Genomic DNA, 21060 nt, shown 5'->3' on the forward strand with positions numbered 1-21060 from the left:
GCTTTAATGCTACCTTGACTTCCTTTGTTTCTAAGGGCCACAACATAATTAAAGAGAGAAGAGCTTTCCATTATGAATGAGAAACTACTGTTTCTTTACCAGACAGAGCTCTCTACTTTAAAACAAAATAAAAAAGTTCTATTTTTTGGCATTGACAGTATAAAGATGTGGTTTAAAGAACCCACAAATTATGCTCATATATTGCACTGACAAAATTTGAAGACTTAAAGATTTTTAACTTGTACACATATCTGTGAACATGAGTTTGTTTATTTCTGCATTTGGAGTTACAAAAATGTGTGAGTTATAACAAATTAAAATGTGATCCTAAATTATTTTGACAATCTTTAATATGGAGCAGGCAGCAGGGTGTGTATATTATGGCAAATAATCAAATACACCCAATTTGTGCAAAAGTTCTCATTTACTGTACATTTAAACACAATCTGCACCAAACCTAGGGCACAGATGTAGATGTGGGTTTCTTAATTTCCTTTTGCAGGCAACACTGAGTTCCTAATCTAGTAGACCAGTTCTGTTTTTAAACAATTCTTTCTTTCTGAAAGAATCATTTCAATGAAACAAGAAATAAAACTGGTAGTATAAAACAAACAGTTGTAATAAAACAGTCCCTGGATGATTCATTCATTTTATTTACTGAGTCATTGGGCCCAGTGAGACAAATTGAGCATTCAGCCCAGAGATCAACATAGGGAGATATTCAGAAAAAGTGTATCCTGCTCTGTGTATCTCCCATAGAAATGAGCTACTTCAGAAAAATTGCTACTTAAGGTATTTCGTCATTATATGATGCTAATACTTTGGAAATTTTTCAAACATACTGATTTTTCTTACATGTTTTACCTTTGGTTTAGCAAATAACTGAACAAAATAGTGTTGGAACAACAGATTATAATCTTACCTTATCTGATCTTAGATACAATCTTACACTGAAGCATCCCAGCAAAGATGAACGGTAATAGGCAAATACTGGATTATTATTATTATCATTAATATTATTTTATTGCTGTTGTTGTTGGCTGATATTACTAAATGCCTCTTTGTTATTCTTAAAATGTACTAATATCTGTTTTGTTCTAATCTATTTTAAGTAAGACTTGCAGACTGAAGGAGAAACAGAAGACCGTAAGGATGTAGTACTTCTATCATCTGATGTTCTAGCAAACTCGATCTGAATTCTGTTACATCACAACTCTTTTTTAACATTGAGATTGTGGCAATTAGTTAATTTTGTTAACTAAAACAGTAGTCAAAGAAAAGAAAAGTACATGATATTCTGCATTTCCTTTTGTACAGAAATCTGGATACTACATAATCAGCTGTTAATATTAGTATTGTTGACTGGTTTGCTGTTAAATAGGGGATATTTATTTTGTAATCTAGTAAGAAAAGAATCCTTATTCTTAAAAGGAATAATTCTAAAAAACTGTATTAAGTAAAACTGCATCAGAGAGATATAGCATCCCTGCATTGTTTACTTATCAAGGTAAGGCTTGGCATAAAATGTTGACTGCAAAAAAAAAGGATATGAATCCTTTTGTTCAGTTCAATGCAAATGTTTTAAGTTTTGAATTATATACCTTTGTGTCATCGATTCCAGTGAATATCCAATCAAAGCTTTTAAATATATATGTGAAACAAAACACCATTCAAATTTGGAAAACTGGAATGCTCTTCTTAGAAGAAAGAGGAAACTCTAGCAATTACATTTGTAAAATAAAATGTAATTAGTAGGGTACAAAGTATTATCAAAATAAATGTGGGACAGAACCTTTTTTGTCTATAATACCCTGACTCTACAACCTACATTAAGGAGGCATTAATTTAAAACAAAACCAGGCCACTCTTTCTATTACACGAACGCCAAAGAAGGGTGATGTCTTTTCTTGCCTACAATATGGTGAGTACAGGCAAGCATCATCAGACATATACTGAATGCTAATAGCCAATGCCTCATTCTCACTCTTTTCCAGAGGAGATCTCTCTTCCAAAGGCTAACACATTGCAATTAGTCTAATTAATGTGAAACAATGAACTGTGTTGCCACTTATCAAATTGATTGTTCCCCATATCGAAAGAAAGCGAGCATGCCTTTCGTTGTAAAGACCAGCTAATTTCAGGAGATGATTTGAGTTGTCATGTTGCTGCAGGCCAATTACCTTATGACTCAAGTCACGGTCAACAGAATAGATAATTAGCATGTGTTGAGGAAGTCTGCTTACTGCTCGTCTTCTAATTATCTGTCTTTTTTCATAATATGGAAACGGGGGTTGGAAGTTCAGGTTCTGAGGAAGTTTAAATATTTGTCAGCACGACAAATTGGAAAACAATATCCAATTATTGCTCTTAATGAGTACATTATGGTTTTCTGCCCTGAAAAACATTTCAGATTCATTCATTGCATTCATGCAACTTTAAGCAGGCACCTGAGATAGACACCTATCTCAGACCTTATAAAGTGTCTTTAGCAACCAGTAATCTCACCTTCATTTTCTCAATTGCATTACTCAGTCAGCTCTCTCTCAAAGGTTTAGCCCCTGAGCATCCCTTATGAGAAAGAATCAGTGCTTTCACTCAGATCTGCTAATCAACTTCCAAGACAACCCAGCAAATACCACTCCACCCCAATATTAATGTCCTATTTTCCATCTTATATTAACTGTATTACCTCCATTTCCCTCCAGGAACCTGATAGATCCAAGGCATAGTCTGACACTTAGCAGGCAGGCTGTTGACCCTTCACAGAGGGGAATCCAATGTTGTCAAACTGCTTAATACTTTTATAATTACTTTTTCTTTTTTAATTAAATTTTGAGCTACCTGTGTCTAATCCACAGAGAAGTGAAATAGGTACTGTAGCAATATGTGTTTGGAACAGATCGGTTCATCAAGGCCTTATTTACCCAGTCACTACATGTGAACAAGGGAATGGAATACGTTTGTATTGATTCAAAATAGAAACAGTCAAAATCAGCCAATCCGGTTCACAGGTACTGAAAATAATAAAAATCACACTAAATACACAATGATTAAAATAGGGCAGCCTAAAGCAACTACCAAGATGTTCACAGGTCACAAATAAATGATGTTTCCAATATTTAAAATCTACAATTCATGTGATGGAAAACCATTTAATAACATTGTCAATAATGATAATCATCATCCTCATTATAATAATACTCTTTCATTCATAAAGTCACTCTCATAAAATATATTAGTTTAAGAGTGGATGAAAAAAATAAATAAAATGATTGTAATACTCACAATAAACTATTAGGTCACATATACAAAGAGTCTTTGAATGAGCTTTTGGAAGCATGTGCCATAATCTCATGTTACAGAATAGCAGTGTGTCCACCATTCTTGTCCATCTATATTAGGTTGTAGATGTCAACAGCTTCATTTTTAAACAGTCCTAACGTACAGATTGTCAGTGTATTTGAATATGCTGCCTGGTTTATATTAAAGATTGTCAAAATAATTTGGGATCACATTTTAATTGGCTATAACTCATTTTTGATTACATTTGTATAGCTCCAAATGCAGAAATAACCTAACGCATGTTCACAGATATGGTTCACAGTGGCATTGGTTATCAAGTGCCCTTCCATCAGGTCATTCCTATTCCTATTCACATAATTTATGTGTTCATATGTGATTTATCATTAGAATCTGGTAACACTGTTGGAGAAGCAGCAGCTTTATACGTGTTTATATATATTCCAGCTTGTAAGCTTTAATAGTTTGTTTCCTTTAGAGCTAAAGATGGCTACATGCAAAGTTAATACATTTAAAGGTTTTTGGAGCTTTTAATGCCCTTTGGATAAACCCTTTCTCCTATCGCATTGATAAACACTTCACAAACAGCTACCCTTCCATACTTAAGGAGATCAAACAGAGGAACAACCACCAGTAGCAAGTTAAAAATTGCTTAGCACTGCATCGGTGATCTAAACCATGGCCTGAGAGCTGCTGATACCATGCTGTATCAGTTGTATGCTGCAGTCTGAAGTGAAAAGATCTATTATATGGAGAACATTAACCAGTCTAGTAAGCAGAGGCAGCTCCTGATGTCTTTCGCCTATGCCTATTCCACACATTCCCTTATTGCAGCTGCCAAACAGTATAAATAGAGCATTACCTTAATCCACCTGCCAAAAGCCTAATTTGTAGTGCCTGGGGAATAGAGAGAAAATATGAATAAGATATACTGTACTGTAATAGCAGAGGATACAGTTGCATTTGCATCTCACTGGGACATTTTTGAATGTTTCTACAGTATTTATCTACCTGTGTATATAACTGTGCATGTTTTTTTCTTTGCAAGTCTTTATTTAAGGGCATATCTGTCCTACTAAATAGTTTGCTCCTGGTTTCCATGGAAATTTAATTTTATATGAACTGAATGTTTAAGGGAAATGCTGGACAAGAAGGCAGTTTAAGTATGTATACTAAGTCACCATGATAAGGGGGGAATCAGTACATGATTCTTAAGGGGTAACTGTGAATTTCATGCTTTTAATCTCACAGAAAAAGAAAAATTGTGATTATCTTCATTAACTAATTTTATATCTGCTTGTAAAATACAACAATGCAAGTTACTAAAGGACTGATCCAAAACTCTTTTTTTTGTGTATAGGCATTTGACCAAGGGCAGGGATAGGAAAATTAAAGGTAAGAAAGAAGTTTCTATGCATGTGTTGGAACATTAAAAATATTTCTATTTTTTATAGAGTCTTATGAGAACATATATAGCAAATTAAAGCAAACATCTAAAAAACAAATCAAATCCTATAGTGCAGCTTTTTTAAGTGAGGTCTTAAAGAAACATCTGGATGTCTGTTAGGGGGTCGCATAACTACTTCACGAATAAGATGAATTTAAAAAGTTTAGAATGTGTACAGTATATATAGAAAACAGTTGTAAACATTTCACAATTCTTCTAATGAATACACCCCTGATTAGCCATTCAGAGGTGACTGACATTTGAGGTTCCAGTGATTGGAAATGTAAAGTGGCCCTGACAGTAACATTTCCAAAGGTTCCATTTCTTCAACTAAAGAAAGGAGCAGTTGTGATTAGCTGCTTAGCAGAACAAAAGGCAGAAGTTCCTCAGCTGGAGTCTTCACCTGATTAGCCTGTACCCCACATTACTGTACAGTACATAGCAGTCAAAGGTTTAGGCACAACTAGTAGTTTATCACGTATTTCAAAATCATCACTTTTTACATTAAATTTGATATACGTGAAAGTATTAGATTGTTGTGGCAAACAGAACATTCAAAGTTTTATATACACTGCAAATCAGAGTAAAAATATTAACTGCTTCTAAAAACATTACCATGGTGCATTGGGAGTATATCCCCTAAATGATCCCTGAAACTTTTGCACTATAATGTATGAAGGAGATGGTGCACTTTGAAAGCCTTCCTAACAAGGTGCTGAGTACCAAAGCCCAGGGGAGCATGGTCTCTTACCCTGAAGATTAGACAGCACCAGTGAAGCAGGACATGGCAGGAATATGAAGGGATGCCAGCAGGGAAAGCAATCCCTCCAGACCAGTCAGTTGAGATGTCAGTCAGGCACGAGCTCTCTCTCTCTTTCTCTCTCTCTCTTTCTCTCTCTCTCTGTCTGTCTGCACCACCTTTCACAGAGCTAAACATCTCTTTATGTCAGAACAAATTGGCCAACCCTCAAATCTTTTTCTTTCCCGACTGGAACAAGACAGGCCAACAGAGAATGGAGAGATAGCCGAGGAAAAGAGACAGAAAGAGAAGAGAGAGACAACAATGCTTCAGTTGAGTTCACATGAAAGCTCACTGACTTGTACTTATGGAAGATTGAATACTGATATTGGCAACCTTTAACATGTTAACAAGGAGCCGACTAACAGCACATACTGCTGGCTGCCATCTTCATAGTTACACTGTAATTTAAGACCTGCCGTTTTTGCTTCTTTGTCTGCCCTACTAGCTAGCTGGCACATTGTTCAAATTCACATCCTTAGGATTTCTATCTAATTTTAAAACACCCAGGACTTTCCTTACCTGCTGCTTTTCATTTTTCAGTTACATTTGTGGAGCACACACCAGGTAAAAGACACTATTGCAAAATTACCAATGCATGATCAATTAGGGCCAGTGTGTGGGTATAGATTTGTTGACATTTTTAGCATTTTTGTGCAATATAAATTCAAAATAAAAAAATAATATTTCAGAGCTTTCTCTTATTTCTGTGTTATTCCTTGTGGATGTAGTTTAAATTATTTGAATTTTTATGGGCCAAGAGTGCTTGTTCGATCTTCATGATATTCGTGATGGTCCACAAAGAAATACAATTCTGTTAAGTTGTTTTTATACTTCAAATATGAAACAGAGGAGCAGTATTTGTGACAAAAAACTAAATTCCTAGAAAGTAATGTTTTTTTTAATAACACATTTTTTTATGATGTACTTTAAGTCAAAACTCTGAAAAGAAACCAAAGGCCACCAACCTTAAAAGAATAGACTGCTAATATTACAGTGTGCCACTTTATTTATTTGTTTTACAACACCCCTTGCTTTTTTTAAAAAAGTAATTGTTAGCAACACATCAGAAAATAGTCCATTAAATGTAGGAACTTCAAAGAGTATGTAAAATTGAAGCAAATTTTGCACCATATTTTGAATTCATTGTTCTGTAATTTAACTTATATTTAAGACGCAGCCATCAGTTCTCAAGATGCCAGTTTCAGAGATCAAAGACAAAAAATGTTGGAAGATTTTGGAATACGCAATACCAGTACTAGCACAACAGGCAAGTAGCCTTAACCTAAAGGTCAAAGCTCTCTTTGTTCATATGCTTGGTTTGAAGAACTCTAGGTAATCTAGAGTCCTTACAACATGACTAGTGTATTACTCGTGATCCATAACAGGGAGTGTGCCACTATTCTGAAGCACATTTCAAATAAGCCTAAAATAGCCTTCTTCATCTCTAAGACTAACAGTGTTTCTAGTGTCCTCTGATATCAATATGACAGAGATCAAGAGAAGTACAGCTTTGCTTGCCCAAGCAACCCTTATTAGTATTAACAAGTGACTGGATAAGAAACCAGCATTGCATCTATAGCAAACTAAGCGGAGAAATGCCTGATAGGCTGAATTTCAAGCTGTTCTTTGCCCCTGGTCATTGTCAAAAACAGTGCAATCTAGAGGTTAATTATTCTGTAGTGGTCATGTGATGCCATGACTTTACTGAATCTAACTGGTTTGAGGTCTTGCCCGCATGGCATGTCACTGTATTTTATGAGCTATTTGCAAGAAATATTTTTACAATACTTTAGCAAACGAAACTGAAAGTCGCTGTTTTATGTTTAAAGTTCTGTTATCTGCTATCTCCAAAATAAAAATGAATAATATGACATGAGCAGTAAAAATATCTCCTGGCAAAGTACAGTATGTTCAAATGCCTGACAAAGCACATTACGTAAAATTTAGACACACAGTCCTAAATGTATTAAGAACTGTTAAACCCCCAGGAAAGCTTACAACAATCCAAATTTCTAGACCATCAGTATTATGATCTACTGTAGACATTTGCTTGCTGCAACCAACACCGGGATTCAGAGATGGTTTATTATACATATTATTCTACAAGAACACAGCATTTAAATAAACATTTGAAGCACAAGAGAACTAGGAGTGAATATTACATTACAGATTTTCCATTCTCAACTCAATGTCCATGCACTGGGATGACATGCAGGGATGTGTCTTGCAAGGCATAACTTTTCCTGCAGTTCAAACTTTTCGTTTTTGAAGCTTCCACCTGCCCAAGATGGTGGCACACAGACCACAAGCTGTTTGAAAGGACACTAGCAATCACTGGATCATGATCGCTGTATTGGAGTGATGACGGTGATGACCAGCCGCAGAGTCCAGGGACTAACTCTGCCAGTTCTCCACAGTCTCTGCCCCAGATTGGCTGAATCCATCCTCCAGCTGAAGGCTGTTCCAAAGTGAGAGCTGGAAAACCACATCTCCCTCATAGAGCGATAGCAGCTTATTTCACAGCTAGGCAGCCAGGAGGGCTGTATACAGCTATAATGAATGGCTGCAAACTATTTTTTCCCAGCTCCGGCTCAAGACCAGCTCCGGCTCTTCCGCTTACTATTATTCTCCCCAAGTGTGTGTTGTTTGTTTCCCAGCTAGAAGCTGGAAGGGCTTTTTCAGCCACAGCTCAGGGCTGTTTATTTCTGTCCCAGCATCCAGCCAAAAGAGCCCTTTCGCTGCCCATAGTGCAGTGCTGTTCATTTTCCCTCCAACATCCTGCTGGGAGATCCCCATCTTTGCCACATTTACAAGGCCATTTATTTTTCTCAGCATCTGCCTGAAAGAGTCTTACAGTATTTCTGGACACTGTAAATTAATGATTAATAAAAACCTTATTTTCACATTATATCTTGAGTGTGGAGTGTGTCTGTATGTGGGGACTACCTATAATCTGTGTGCCTATTGTGGGCCACCCCACACGGCATCACATCACCCATCCATTATCAGAAAGCCACTGCGTCATTTACATGCCCGCACTGCTCCTAACTAAATTCGCCACTTACAGCCTTAACTTAACCATCTCACCAACTTCCCCCCATTCTTCAATTCTTCTGTGACTTCACAGAAAATAACCAACAGGCACACTAGACATCCATGACATCCCTCTTCTATTTCTTGTAAATGTTGTGATAGTTGGTACAGTATTTTCTGTAATTTGTCACAAAAAGGGACATTAAGCCATTACATTAAGCCTTAACAGATGACTCGTTTGATTGAATGTACTAGACTTTAAAAACTCCATTTACAAAAAGCACAAAAACTCAGACATGATACTTTCGCTTTCAGAACAAGTGAGGCAAATGCTTTTACATTTTACCTTATTTTGAGTTTCTGCAAAACATATACATCCATAAAGAGTAAGAGCTCGGTAGGTAGAGTTTTTTCAGAGTGTATACATAAAGAGAACTGTTTTTTAATCTTACCGTTGTAAATTAGTATGTACAGGTGTGACCTTGTCACAAGATCCACATATATAGTACAAAGATGTCTATTTTGGTACACTGCCCTAGGAGGTGCCAGAGATTATTAGAATACTAACTGTATTGGGGTGCATTTTGTTTTTTTATATTTCTTACACACTTTAATTTCACAATGAAGCTATTAACTTTCTGCAACAAAAATACTGCTTATTTGTAAACAAAAACTGACCAAATCACAATACTTGGCAGTTGCTTCCTGAATTACATGTACACTAGAGCTAGGGAAACTATCTCTCTTTTTCCTAGTGTTAATCCTGCATCAGCAAGGCTGCTTGTCAGCACACCAGTCTCCATTTGGTGGTTTGAACCAAATCTTTGAGCTGACGTTGCCATTAACTGCGACCGAGAAATACTACAACCAGCGCGTCGCTCCGCCTGCCATTGGAGTGGGAAAGGGGGGGGTGGAGAACAAAGTAATGTAGCCAATTCATAGAGGGGGATTATAAGGAGGCATAGGAAATTTTGCCAGGATGCCGGGGCTACACCCCTACTCTTTTCGAGAAACACCCTGGGATTTTTAATGATCACAGAGAGTCAGGACCTCGGTTTTACGTCTCATCTGAAGGACGGCATTTATTTACAGTATAGTGTCCCCGTCACTATACTTGGGCATTAGGACCCACCTGGACCAAAGGGTGAGCTCCCCCTGCTGGGCCCACTAACACCTCTTCCAGCAGCAACCTTTGTTTTTCCCAGGAGGTCTCCCGTCCAGGTACTGACCAGGCTCACACCTACTTAGCTTCACTGGGTTGCCAGTTGTGAGTTGCAGGGTGATATGGCTGCTGGCCAGAGCTAGGGAAACTATAACCTGGATTAAATAAACATTTTAATCTTCCTACCAACTCAGCATCTAAATGTGTCAAGTTATGGCATCTTTCTGCTTTGTGTTTGTCCAATGGATATCAACCATCAAATACAGGGTTGGAATTTACAGGGATAACCAGTGGTAGGCACAAGTTTAGATTTAATCCAAGCCCTTGCATTTTCATTCCATTTCACGTCAATCCTTCTTAACTCACCCTTAATTGTTAATTAATTAAGCAAATGGGGGTGTGTAAAGGCGATTTACCATAAATATGGAAGAAATCTTTAATAAAAGAACATGCATGTTCAATAGGTCAATAACTACAAAAGGATCAACCCTTCCACAGTTACTTCAAATCCAGATGATACTGTACAGTATTTTCTAAAATTCCATTAATTACACATGACTTGGTTTTCAAATTTCCCCAAACCATTATAGCAAAACAAGAAAGGAATTTATAGTAACAGCCCCAATTTTTGGAAAAGGGCAATGTTTTATACATTAGTTTAGGAGCTGATTTTTGTCACAGCCAACATGGGTGTAGAAGCTTTGTTTTTTGAAAGGACATCCCATTACCTGCAATTAACTACAATACAGAGGTATTTTCCAAAAAAAAAAATTATTTTGTGATACCTTTATGCTTTAATATTTCTGGGTATTATAATCAAAAACCAATATATGGATTATTTGTAAAACTGAAGCCAAATTCGAAGCCTCAAATGATAATGAAGCACTACTTTCTTTTTTGTAGTTATTGGAAAACGTAGCATTGAATCACGTTAAACAGAAAGGTAGTGCCCTTGGATAATCCCTATAGAGTACTTAAAGGAAATTAAACTTGAGTTGTATATTTTAAAAAGACTTGGGAGACTCCTTAACTAGGTACTTTACACGCATTTCATTTGCATACTATTGAATTTCTTACATGTTTATTATCACATTATCAGTGTACCTGTTTAATCACTCTTTTTATTACTGAATCTCCATCCATGACAACTCCTTCTGTTTAACAACCTTATATCTTTGCATTATTTTATTAACTAAGTGTCTGCATTTTTCTGCAGCAAACCTATTATAAGGTATCTTATTCAACTATATTAAAAATAACTTTACTGAAAAATTAGTTTTCTTTTAACCCAAGAGAAAAAAAATACTGTATATTAACAGAATGTTGAAAATGTTTAAAAATAAAGCATTTTGATTCATTAAGGTATAATAAGCTGCAGGCAGTAACAAACTTTGTTCTGCTGTAGCAGAAGAACAAAGAACTACTGTGTTCGTGTTCAGATTACTTTGTTTTTTTAGGATATTTAATTTTCATACGATAAGATAATAAGTATTATCTTACAAGTTGTTCCTTTATAAGCATAATAAGTTGGAAACAACAATGCATGGAATATGGGATATCTGATATTAATCAAAGGCCTCCTATTAAGAAGTTAATTTGCAAAAAAATTTGTAAAAGTCCAAAATGTCCTTCAAATAGTTCTGCCTAAAAATATTAAATGTTTTGTGCAGGATGAGATTATATATAAATGTTGAATTTATATTGTTATTGTACACTAAATTTTAATTTGCTTATTCGAATTTAACTGCCCAAAACATATGTTTTCAGGAAATAAAATGGTCTTTATATACTAACAACACAACCATGTTGCATTAAGAACTGATAATTATGTTCTGGAAATTGTGAGCAGTTGATTACACCCTTTTTTAAAAGGTTAAAAAGGTACAGTACAACTCAGTGATTAAATTAAGTGATTTGAGGCAGCTTTAGTGTTATGATTCCAATACTGATGTACTCACACATGTACACAGCTAATTAGACAACACTAAATGTGTAATCATTCTTTTCTCTGTTCAGATTGAGAACTCTATCTGATTTTTTGGTTATACCTTTTAAACAGAGGGGCTTACAATAAGGATAGAAGTAGTGGATCTAACAGTGCAGATTTTAGTAGGATGTGATGCTTTCATGCTTGTGCAACAGTTAACCAACTTAATTGGCAACTGGCAATTACAAAACTGCAGTATACGCTAATAGTTACTAATTCCAGTTTTAGAAAAAGAGAGAATGGTATGTAATCTGTGCCATCAGACTATTTGAGACACATATTGAGACAAAAGGCCGAAGCACAAAAATAGTGACTAGAAGTAGCAGGTAAAGGCAACTCTTCTCTCTATTATTATTTTCCTGTCCCAGAACAGATGATCAGATGATATTTCCCATTAAGTTTTACAAATACAGAAATTTTACGATGCTTGGTCTGCATCCCACACCATACAAAATTAATAAAAAAAAACATTTATTCTGCTGCACAGTATCTAAAACTATTTACTTCAGACAACTAGAGCAAAACTTCATCAGTAGTACAAAAGGGAAATTTAACAGATGTATTCAGTGAAAGGTAAATCCTATAACCCCTATCCACTTCCCAAAAATGTTACTGTGTATCTCAAAACTTGTGGATGGTGAGTAAATACTGTGGGCTTTACTGCATGTGAATATTAAGTTTGCAAGCCTTCTGTAAATACACTACTAATAGACAGTCTTCTTTTGCCTTTTGTCTTTTTTGTGTCTGCCACAGACACAGGAGCTAGAAGACCTACTAATCATCTTTTGGGATTACACTTGGAAGAACAGAGATGAAGAACAGGCATTTTTCACCCCTCAGGATTAGAGTAAAAATACATCCAATATTCTGACACCTAATTCTATCCATTTTTGTTCTTTGGCTTTTCATAATGCCCCAATATATTCATTACCCTAAAATGTATTAAACCTGTATGAAAATTGATCATAAATTAGTTACAATTTGAAGGAAAGGGAATGCAACAGCACGCAAATAATACCCGTCTCAAGTGCCTTCAACACATTTGCAATGACTGCCTAGTTACGGAATAGATGACTTTCTAGCACATAAATATATATATTTTTTTTTGAAGCACTGAGGAGCAATAGGAAGATCAGCAGAATGGGCTAAAATAATAGAATATTCATCCCCCTAATCCATATGCAATTCTACTGTCTCTCTTTTTTTACAATGCATATGAGGTCTGTCTCTATTCAAGATTTAAATAAGTTGTCTTTCCTTTTCACTCTTTCCCTGGTAAATATACATATACCATTTCTGCACTACTGCACTTGCAATGACAAGGTTAGCACTTCTCCTCATTGTAAAGGAAACGCTAGGTCAATTTAAATGAAGAGAAAAAAGCATTAAACCAATAGATATTTTACAATCATTTGGTAATTGTGAGACATTTTGCTTCATTTCAATTAGAAAAAAATCTTTTGTGTTTTTTGGAAATAAATTGTTACAGCTTATATACTGTAAAACCAAATAATTATTAAAGTGCACTGTGTGTTTAACAGCAAAAAAGACAGAGAGAAAAATAATATTTGATATTGTTTTGTGAAAATATAAAAATATTTATTTAAGGTTATACTGTTATCTATTTGTATTGTTATGGAGGTTACTTCATTTATGCAAATCTAAACAGGAAAAACAGCCAAGTAAGAGAATGTACTGCATACTGATATTATGAAGTTTTCTGAAGGAATAAAATCAGAAAAAGTATTTGAAAGAGATAACAGAAGAGAATGCATCACTTAGACAGATGAATATCAGCATTATTGATCTGCCTACATTAGCCATTTTATCCATGATAGAAATTGCAAACTGAAAAATTACTTCCGAAGTCAAAATAGTGGGTTGGTGGTGGAAGAGTCCAAAGGTAGTAATGGTAAAGTTAGTGCTGGAATAGTGGCAGTGTCACTTAGTACATACAGTACACATCACAAGAAAGCAAGACAAAGTAACAAAACAAAAGATAAAAGATGAAGGTGATGGTTCTGTCACTGCAAAGATCACTATCATCACTCTGATACTGCTTATTTAAAATCTTGTAAAAAGAGAATTATAGAAGAAAGTATGATGTAGATGTAGAGAAAATATGTCTTTACATGTTGAATATACCAATCTGCTTAAAGACCTTTTATTATTAGTATCCTTAGATTATTTTTATTTGGATATTTGAAAGATGTGTAAGGGGAAAGATACTTGATAGTCATTAGATGCTATCATAGTGCATGATACTCAGTTTATTTGTTCATTCACACACGAAAAATAAAAATGCAATATAAATATAGACAACTACTAAGGTTTTTAAGCAATCTCGCATGACATAAAATACTATTGTAAAGCAGAATGTCAATAAGATTGCAATGTACAGCAATATGATTGAATACAAAGCGTACTGTATGACATAAGAGATATATAAATGAATAAATGAAGGCAATTACTCTGGACATTTAAAAAAGGAACCTTGCTTTTTTATCCTGTCTTCTTTGCTGATGAAAAAATGATTACCATTCCTGAAGTAAACAATAATTACCAAGGAAGAGGTGGTCACTGTCTTTCTTTCAAAATACCATGTCAGTTGGTATGCTTATTGTGTCTCTGACTAGAGACTAAAATCACACTGCAGAGGAGAGGTAATCTTTTAAGAACCAAGAGCAGATTAAGTGAAATTTACAGCATGAACTATTCTAATTATGCATACTGGTGCGTATTTAAGCAGATATACAGTATTGAGTGTGTGTTTGTAAGAGTTGGTGTATGTGTGTGTGCACACTACTCCAGAGGTTTATTAATTTGTCTATCTCTCTGATGAACACAGTTTAATTTTAGAACTTTATCCATAGGTTTACTAAGTATTCCTAAGCTTGGTCAGCATGTCATTTCAATTTTGATTAAAATATCAATATAAACATCTGCATCCAGGTACATCAGATTAAATGGTTTTATATTAAAAACAGACTGAATGATAAAAATAAGTTTTCATACATGTTCCTGATGACCACTCCACAAATGATTTATTTTAAACTTTACTATTAGAACAAAAATGCCTTCATGGCAAGTTATCTCAAATTCAAATAAAAATCTTCCCTAAATTGTAATCTGATAATAAGTGAATTGCATTTAATAAGCTAATTACGGTTGAATGAGCTTCAATCTTAACAACGATACACATAAATATTGTAACTGCTTGTTTGTTAGCACAATAATGTGTTTTTTTAATGCAGAAATAAAGTATAGGCCAACTCAGAGAAAGGAATGTGGAAATTACATATGGAACTAAAGTCATGAAAATCCCAATTCACTTTTCTGAGACACAGAATCGTCCTGAAAGAACAGAATAAAGAATTACAGTACATTTTCTCTTCTATTATAACCAACTATTCCTACATTTATATTACTGCAACATAACATATAGAATATATAAGATATGCAACCTTTCTTTAAGAACCCAAAGCACATATTAACCAGTACTTAACATGAGACAACTCAGATATTAACAGCATTCCTGAAAGGTCAACTCCACCCCCAACAGAAAGATGTGCAAATCCAATAACACAAAAAGCACTGAACCATGACATCATGAACAGACCAGCAACAAGGCACCAGTTAAAGATCTTACCCACACTTAGGATACAACAGAAGTACATTTGCCCAACTAAGGAAGGGTTGAAATCACACCCCAGAATATTCTAGGGACGTGTTCTCCTACAAAGATTCTAAAACAAGAAAATTTGAAAAATATAAAAGGACACTCACATCACTGAGGGATCCCCTTTCAATATATAGGTACTGTATACAGATTTGGTAAATATGGTAAATATATGATTCATATTAACACTAGCTACAGTATGTATTAATTATAGCTCCTGTTGCTTAGTAAATGAAGTTATATAAACCCTCTGGATTCCAACATGATTATAAAATATATCAATTCTTATACGATCTCTACTAAACACTAGCACTAGCAAAAACACCAAACTTGGGTTGTAATGAATAATTATTACATTGGTGCACAATATAAATGTAATGGGGTGTACAATATTGCCCACAGAAAGAATTTCCTTTTGAAAAGAGGAAAGATAATCTTTCATGAATTCAGTCCTAATAATCCATTAATATAATAACCAGTGTTGATCAAATGAATGCAACACATTAAATGCAGAAATAGTAAAAAATAATTTTAAACTGTGTCAGCCCTCTACCCTCTTGCATATGGTTGAAGGTATGTCGTTTTTTTATTACACACCTCCTTTTCAATCTAGACATGCAGACCAAATAATTGTGTCATGTTTCCTACTTTAACTATTTCCATATGATCATCAGATTAAAGGATAAATTAATAAAAAAAAAACATTAGTACGAGGCATTTAGAAGCCCTTCATGTAGCCAGTGACAAATACGGATAAATTTCTGGACCACAAAAGCCACGGAGGAACAATTTTGTAGATTTCATCAACAGTTCTAATTATGTTCCTGTCAAGTCTAGAACACAGTAATCCATAACAGGGGGTCTGCTCATAGAAGAGCTGGCATACAGGAGTAATTTATGCCCATAGCAAAAGATTGGGGCCCTTTGTATTTAGTGTGCATGACACTACTTGACTAACAAGGGATTTGAAAGGGGGAATGTATTACGAAAAACTGTGAATAGGCAGGCAGCAGTGGTTTACCAGTCTCCAAATTGTGTGTGAGTGTGTGTGTGCAGGGCATAGAGGAAGTTAGTAATTGTTAAAAACAGAAGAAAAAATAAAACCCTTTATATATTTATATTTAAAAAAAAATGAAATAACAAAAAACAATCCAAACACTAAAGCACAGTTCCAATCATTTTTTCAAACAACATACAGTATAATGAAAGGACTTCAGGCACAAATTCTAATATGCTGAATTCTAGTGGAAACAATAGTGTAACCAGTAATACAATAACCTTCCAAAAAGTATATTTTTTTAGTCACCTTACTCTTAGAAGAATGGATCATAAGACTTTTTACTTGAAAATGGACTCTGTGTTGTAAAGTATATAGGGCTACTGTATGTTTTTAGTTTTTTTTAGCAGGTATAGCTGAATTACTGTGTTTACAAAAGGAAGCAGCATAGAATGAAAGTATACATGAATGACCAAATTGAAGGAATAATGGAGAAACTGATTCAACATAAACCACACTCTAGGCTCCGTCTCCCCACAACCCTGAATTGGACGAAGTGGTTAGAAATGGATGGATAAACCACACTTGTGTTTTCTGCTATTATTATTTGCAAAGAAATGTAAACGTAGTACTGAGCCTAAGAAATGTGTGCATTCTTACTAGCGAACAATACTTAGAAGTACCGGCATGTCTGAACAAATTAATTATATATTTGTATGAAAAGTAAAATATGCAATGACAGTTGGGAGTGCAATAATGAACCTGTTAGAGAGATAGACAAGTAAATATAAGGTGAAATAAAATGACATATTTCACAGCAAGCAGAATTCCAACAGAAACCTGCTTTTATTTATTTAACGATGACAAAACAAAGATGATTTAAATTCTCATAAAAACTTCAAACCTGAATCATTCAATCAACCTGGATCTCATACAGCATTAAAGGCCAGTTGAAGGGAAGCCACTAAAACAGTAACAGGGGAAGGGAAATCAGCACATGGGCTCAGACAACATGGAGTACAGTACTGTATATTGGCAGCATATTTTGGAAGCTGGAGGACACAGGGCATCCCACAAATCCTCAGTTCTGTAAAACAATGGTATTGAAACAAAATTGCTCACTCTGAACAATTGGTTCGTGTTGTCCATCAGCAGTTGAAATTCCTGAACTAATATGAAATATAAATATCCATTTTGCTTTAAATTGACTGCCACAGAAATATTATTTTTAACAGAAATGAATACAAATTTACAGCAAAAGATACAAGGAAAAAACACAATGGTTGACTTGTTTTGATAAGAAAAAAATCATCTAGTTAAAGATCACTGTTTTATTGATCCACATTTTCTAACAATGCAAGAAACTATGTTTGGGACCGTGACCCTGAATTGTCACGTGTCAAAGTTTTTAAACCTTCTTGGCTGAACCATGTCTTTACGTGAGGTATCTAGAGACTGAAAACAAGAGGCATTTGCTCACACAGAGTTCTGGGGACAAAGTGCCTAGCCAGAATTGTTGGGTCTACTTGGTAACTCAGTGGGATCCTTCATGAAACAGCAGGGTGGGATTCTGGGATCAATTATCTACTGTATGAGTATCCAAATGAGCAAGACAGACTACACGACCTTATCTCATTAGTAATCTTTCTTACATTTTTATGTTCTTGGAACTAACATCAAGATATATGCTCTCTATCGCTGTACATGATGCATATGATGTAAATGTCTTTTTCACAATTAACTCCTTTTTAATGTGGTTCTGTTAACTGCTAGAACATGGCTGACTTACACTTTAAGATAATCATAAATTTTGCTGCCTTTTTCTAAACATTATAGATTTCACAACAATAGACTGTAAAACCTGCAGATTCAACATTGGGCTTTCTGAATATGCAAAAATGAAATATATTTGCATATACAATCAAATTAAGTTCTCCAAAAAACAGTTTTTTTCCATTTTTATTGCACATAAACCTGTAAAAAACGTGAAAACAGAAATACAAGGCTTTCACATTCTTGTCTTCACAAAAGAAAACTTGAGGGAAGAACAAATCAGCACAACTGCCAGCACTTATTTCTTCTTCATTGGATAGAATCATCAATTTGTGCGTCAAGTGGTTCAGCCGATCTACAAAACTATCGGGTAGAAAAGGGAGGCCCACCACTCGGACGTCTTGGCTAATTTAGAGCCCTTGTGCAGCAGAATCAAAGCTGACAGGGCACTGGCAACACAGACGCTATTATCCCCAGTGAGAGCTGGCGGACATCTCAAATTGGTTTGAGTGGCAGAGACAAAAGAGGTGGCAGCAATGAGCAAGGGGGAGAGTGCAGAAGCAGGTAACGAGAGAAAACAGAGCAATTTGTTAGAGATGGGGCTGGAGCTGCTGCTCAAAGAGATAGAAACAAAGGGAGGGCGTCGAATCCTCAAGGCCTGCCCCTCCAGTCTCCCAACTTTGCCTAATGAGACTTATGTTGATTAATGGTGTCAATTAGAGTGTAAAAAAAGAGAACCAGCTTCCTTCTCCTCCTGATGAGCACAGACATTTTGAAGCAAAGTGACAACTAATTCTTGTCAAAATGATGTTTTGTCTTTATTTATTCATATAAGAGAACCAAAATGTTTCACATCCACAATTTTAACATTCTCCTTTTGAATCCAGTCATTCTTTACAGTCTTCTGGGTGAGCTTAGCAGTTCAAACTATTCATCTCGTACAGTCTACTGCTCTAACTATAATGTCAAATTACATTTAATTTCTAGAAAAGGGTGTATTGGACAAATCCAAATAAACTGCAAAAGTAAAGGCTCTTTAAAGAAAAAAAAATCTATATCTGGAAAATGTGAACATTAAAAAGATTTTCCTCACACAATTGTATTCTGTGTATTTTAACATGAATTGCTTCTTCTTATTAAAAGGCTTCATTCTGGTATACAGAAATATTCATATCCAAAGAGGTCTTATAAATGAAAGACAGTGTTCACACCTTCTGTTCTGTTTTCATTTCAGGCTTCAGTAACACTAAGAAGAAAAAAAAGGTTAGCCTGTGTGGGGGGTGACTTCAAGGGAGGTCATCCATTTTTCCAGTGATGACACATCCACCACCATGGGACCCCATTAGAAAGAAGGGGCAGCATAACACTCATAACCCCAACACTTCAGAAAGGAAGTGGCTAGATGGCCAAGTCACCAGGATGGATGAGGCTCCATTCATCCCCAGTTTTCAACTCAGGCCATAAATCTGCAAATGGCTTAGTGCACTGCAAGGCTTCCCTGTTGCCTTGTGTGCAAGAACTCCCCCCCTCACTTCCACCCCTTGGGCCCTACCACAGTCTAGGGTATCCTTCTTCTAAAAGACAGGGCAATTGCAGGAAGTGTCGCAGTGGGAGGGCAAGGAAAAAGGAAGAGTAAAGGGAATGTGTTTAATATCAGCTGCCTGGTTTACTGGATGTACCTTTTAAGCCAGTCTATCTTCAGACAATGGCCTGATTAAATTAATTTGTGTTTATTTAATAAAGCAAGTAAAATGGGTCAGATGGATAATGGGAGAAAGTGAAATTATTCATCTGTCCCTATTACAAATCCTGCACAAGCAGCTGAAGTGTTACATCCAGCCTAGCACTGGTATCGGCCACCTGAGAGTGAGATGGGGTTTTAACCTCTGTCATAAGGATTCTTTTCTTCCCTTCTAAAGACTATCCACATGGTAGGGGCTAAGTCCTCTGCTTTGATATTCAAACCAGGATCAGGATGTATAACCTTGCTGTGTTTCAAGAACATTAAAGAATTAATAAAACAGGTATACTGCTGGAGGCGCAGTACATAAGAATGTAGCAACTGAATTAGAACATGTATTATTGCATAATCCAGCTTTGAGGATCCTGGGTTTTCTTCGAAAATACTAGCTCCCCCCGAGTGGTCAATGTAGAATTTCTTTCACAACATATTTTGGAATATACAGCTCAAAACAGGTGGCCAAGATTCCCCAAGGGTAATGTGTGCTTGGCTGAGTCCCACTGGTGTTGGTTTATGTTTGAGAATGGCTGGGGTTTCCTTGGCAAGCTATTCTACAGTGTTCCCTGTGGCTAACTGGGCCTTCTAACCCTGCAGGGTTATCAGTGGAAGCTGACAGCACAGCTGTTTTCAATGTGAGCCTGTAGTGTTAAATGAAGCAGATGCACTGACACCATACATTTTGAACAATATGTGTCACATGATATAATACTTTAGTGGGTTCTCATTTCCCAGTGCCACCATTCCACATGCAATAGACATTTTAAATCCTTGAACAGCCTTACATGACAGTAAAAACATAAAATGATACATTTTCCTCTGTTTACAACTTTTAGTCCTTCTTACCTTAATTCAACAAATGTTCAGCATTTCAGCACTTTGGTGGTCCTGTATACTTGTTATAATGTTTTTAAAAGCTGCATGGTTAGAGAGGTGTGCTGTTTTTAGTATTTTTTTTCAGAAGACAAGACAAGATACACCCTGCATCTTTAACTTAAACCTGAAAAGGCCATAAGTAGACTGTCTGAAGCCGTGAATGAAGTCAACGTTCAGTGAGTGTTCCCCTGACTCACTGAAGCAAAACTAAGCCAGTGACGAGAGACAATAAGAAAGACCATTTACAGTAATCATTTCTTTTCACA

The 21060-nt window shown here is 35.6% G+C and overlaps 1 protein-coding gene across 5 annotated transcripts in view; it reads right to left on the reverse strand.

Annotated features, from left to right (window-relative positions):
• Nucleotides 1–21060, reverse strand: part of esrrga (estrogen-related receptor gamma a) — a 248828-nt gene that overhangs the window by 140400 nt on the left and 87368 nt on the right. Inside the window, exon 2 of one of the 5 annotated variants that reach the window (XM_069180145.1) lies at nucleotides 4163–4197. The exons of the other annotated variants lie outside the window; for them this stretch is intronic. The gene's annotated coding sequence lies outside the window, so the exon portion shown is untranslated. The remainder of the gene's footprint in view (nucleotides 1–4162; nucleotides 4198–21060) is intronic. 5 annotated transcript variants of the gene reach the window in all.

Source organism: Lepisosteus oculatus, chromosome 2 (assembly GCF_040954835.1).
Source record: "Lepisosteus oculatus isolate fLepOcu1 chromosome 2, fLepOcu1.hap2, whole genome shotgun sequence".
In the NCBI taxonomy this organism is placed as follows: domain Eukaryota; kingdom Metazoa; phylum Chordata; class Actinopteri; order Semionotiformes; family Lepisosteidae; genus Lepisosteus; species Lepisosteus oculatus.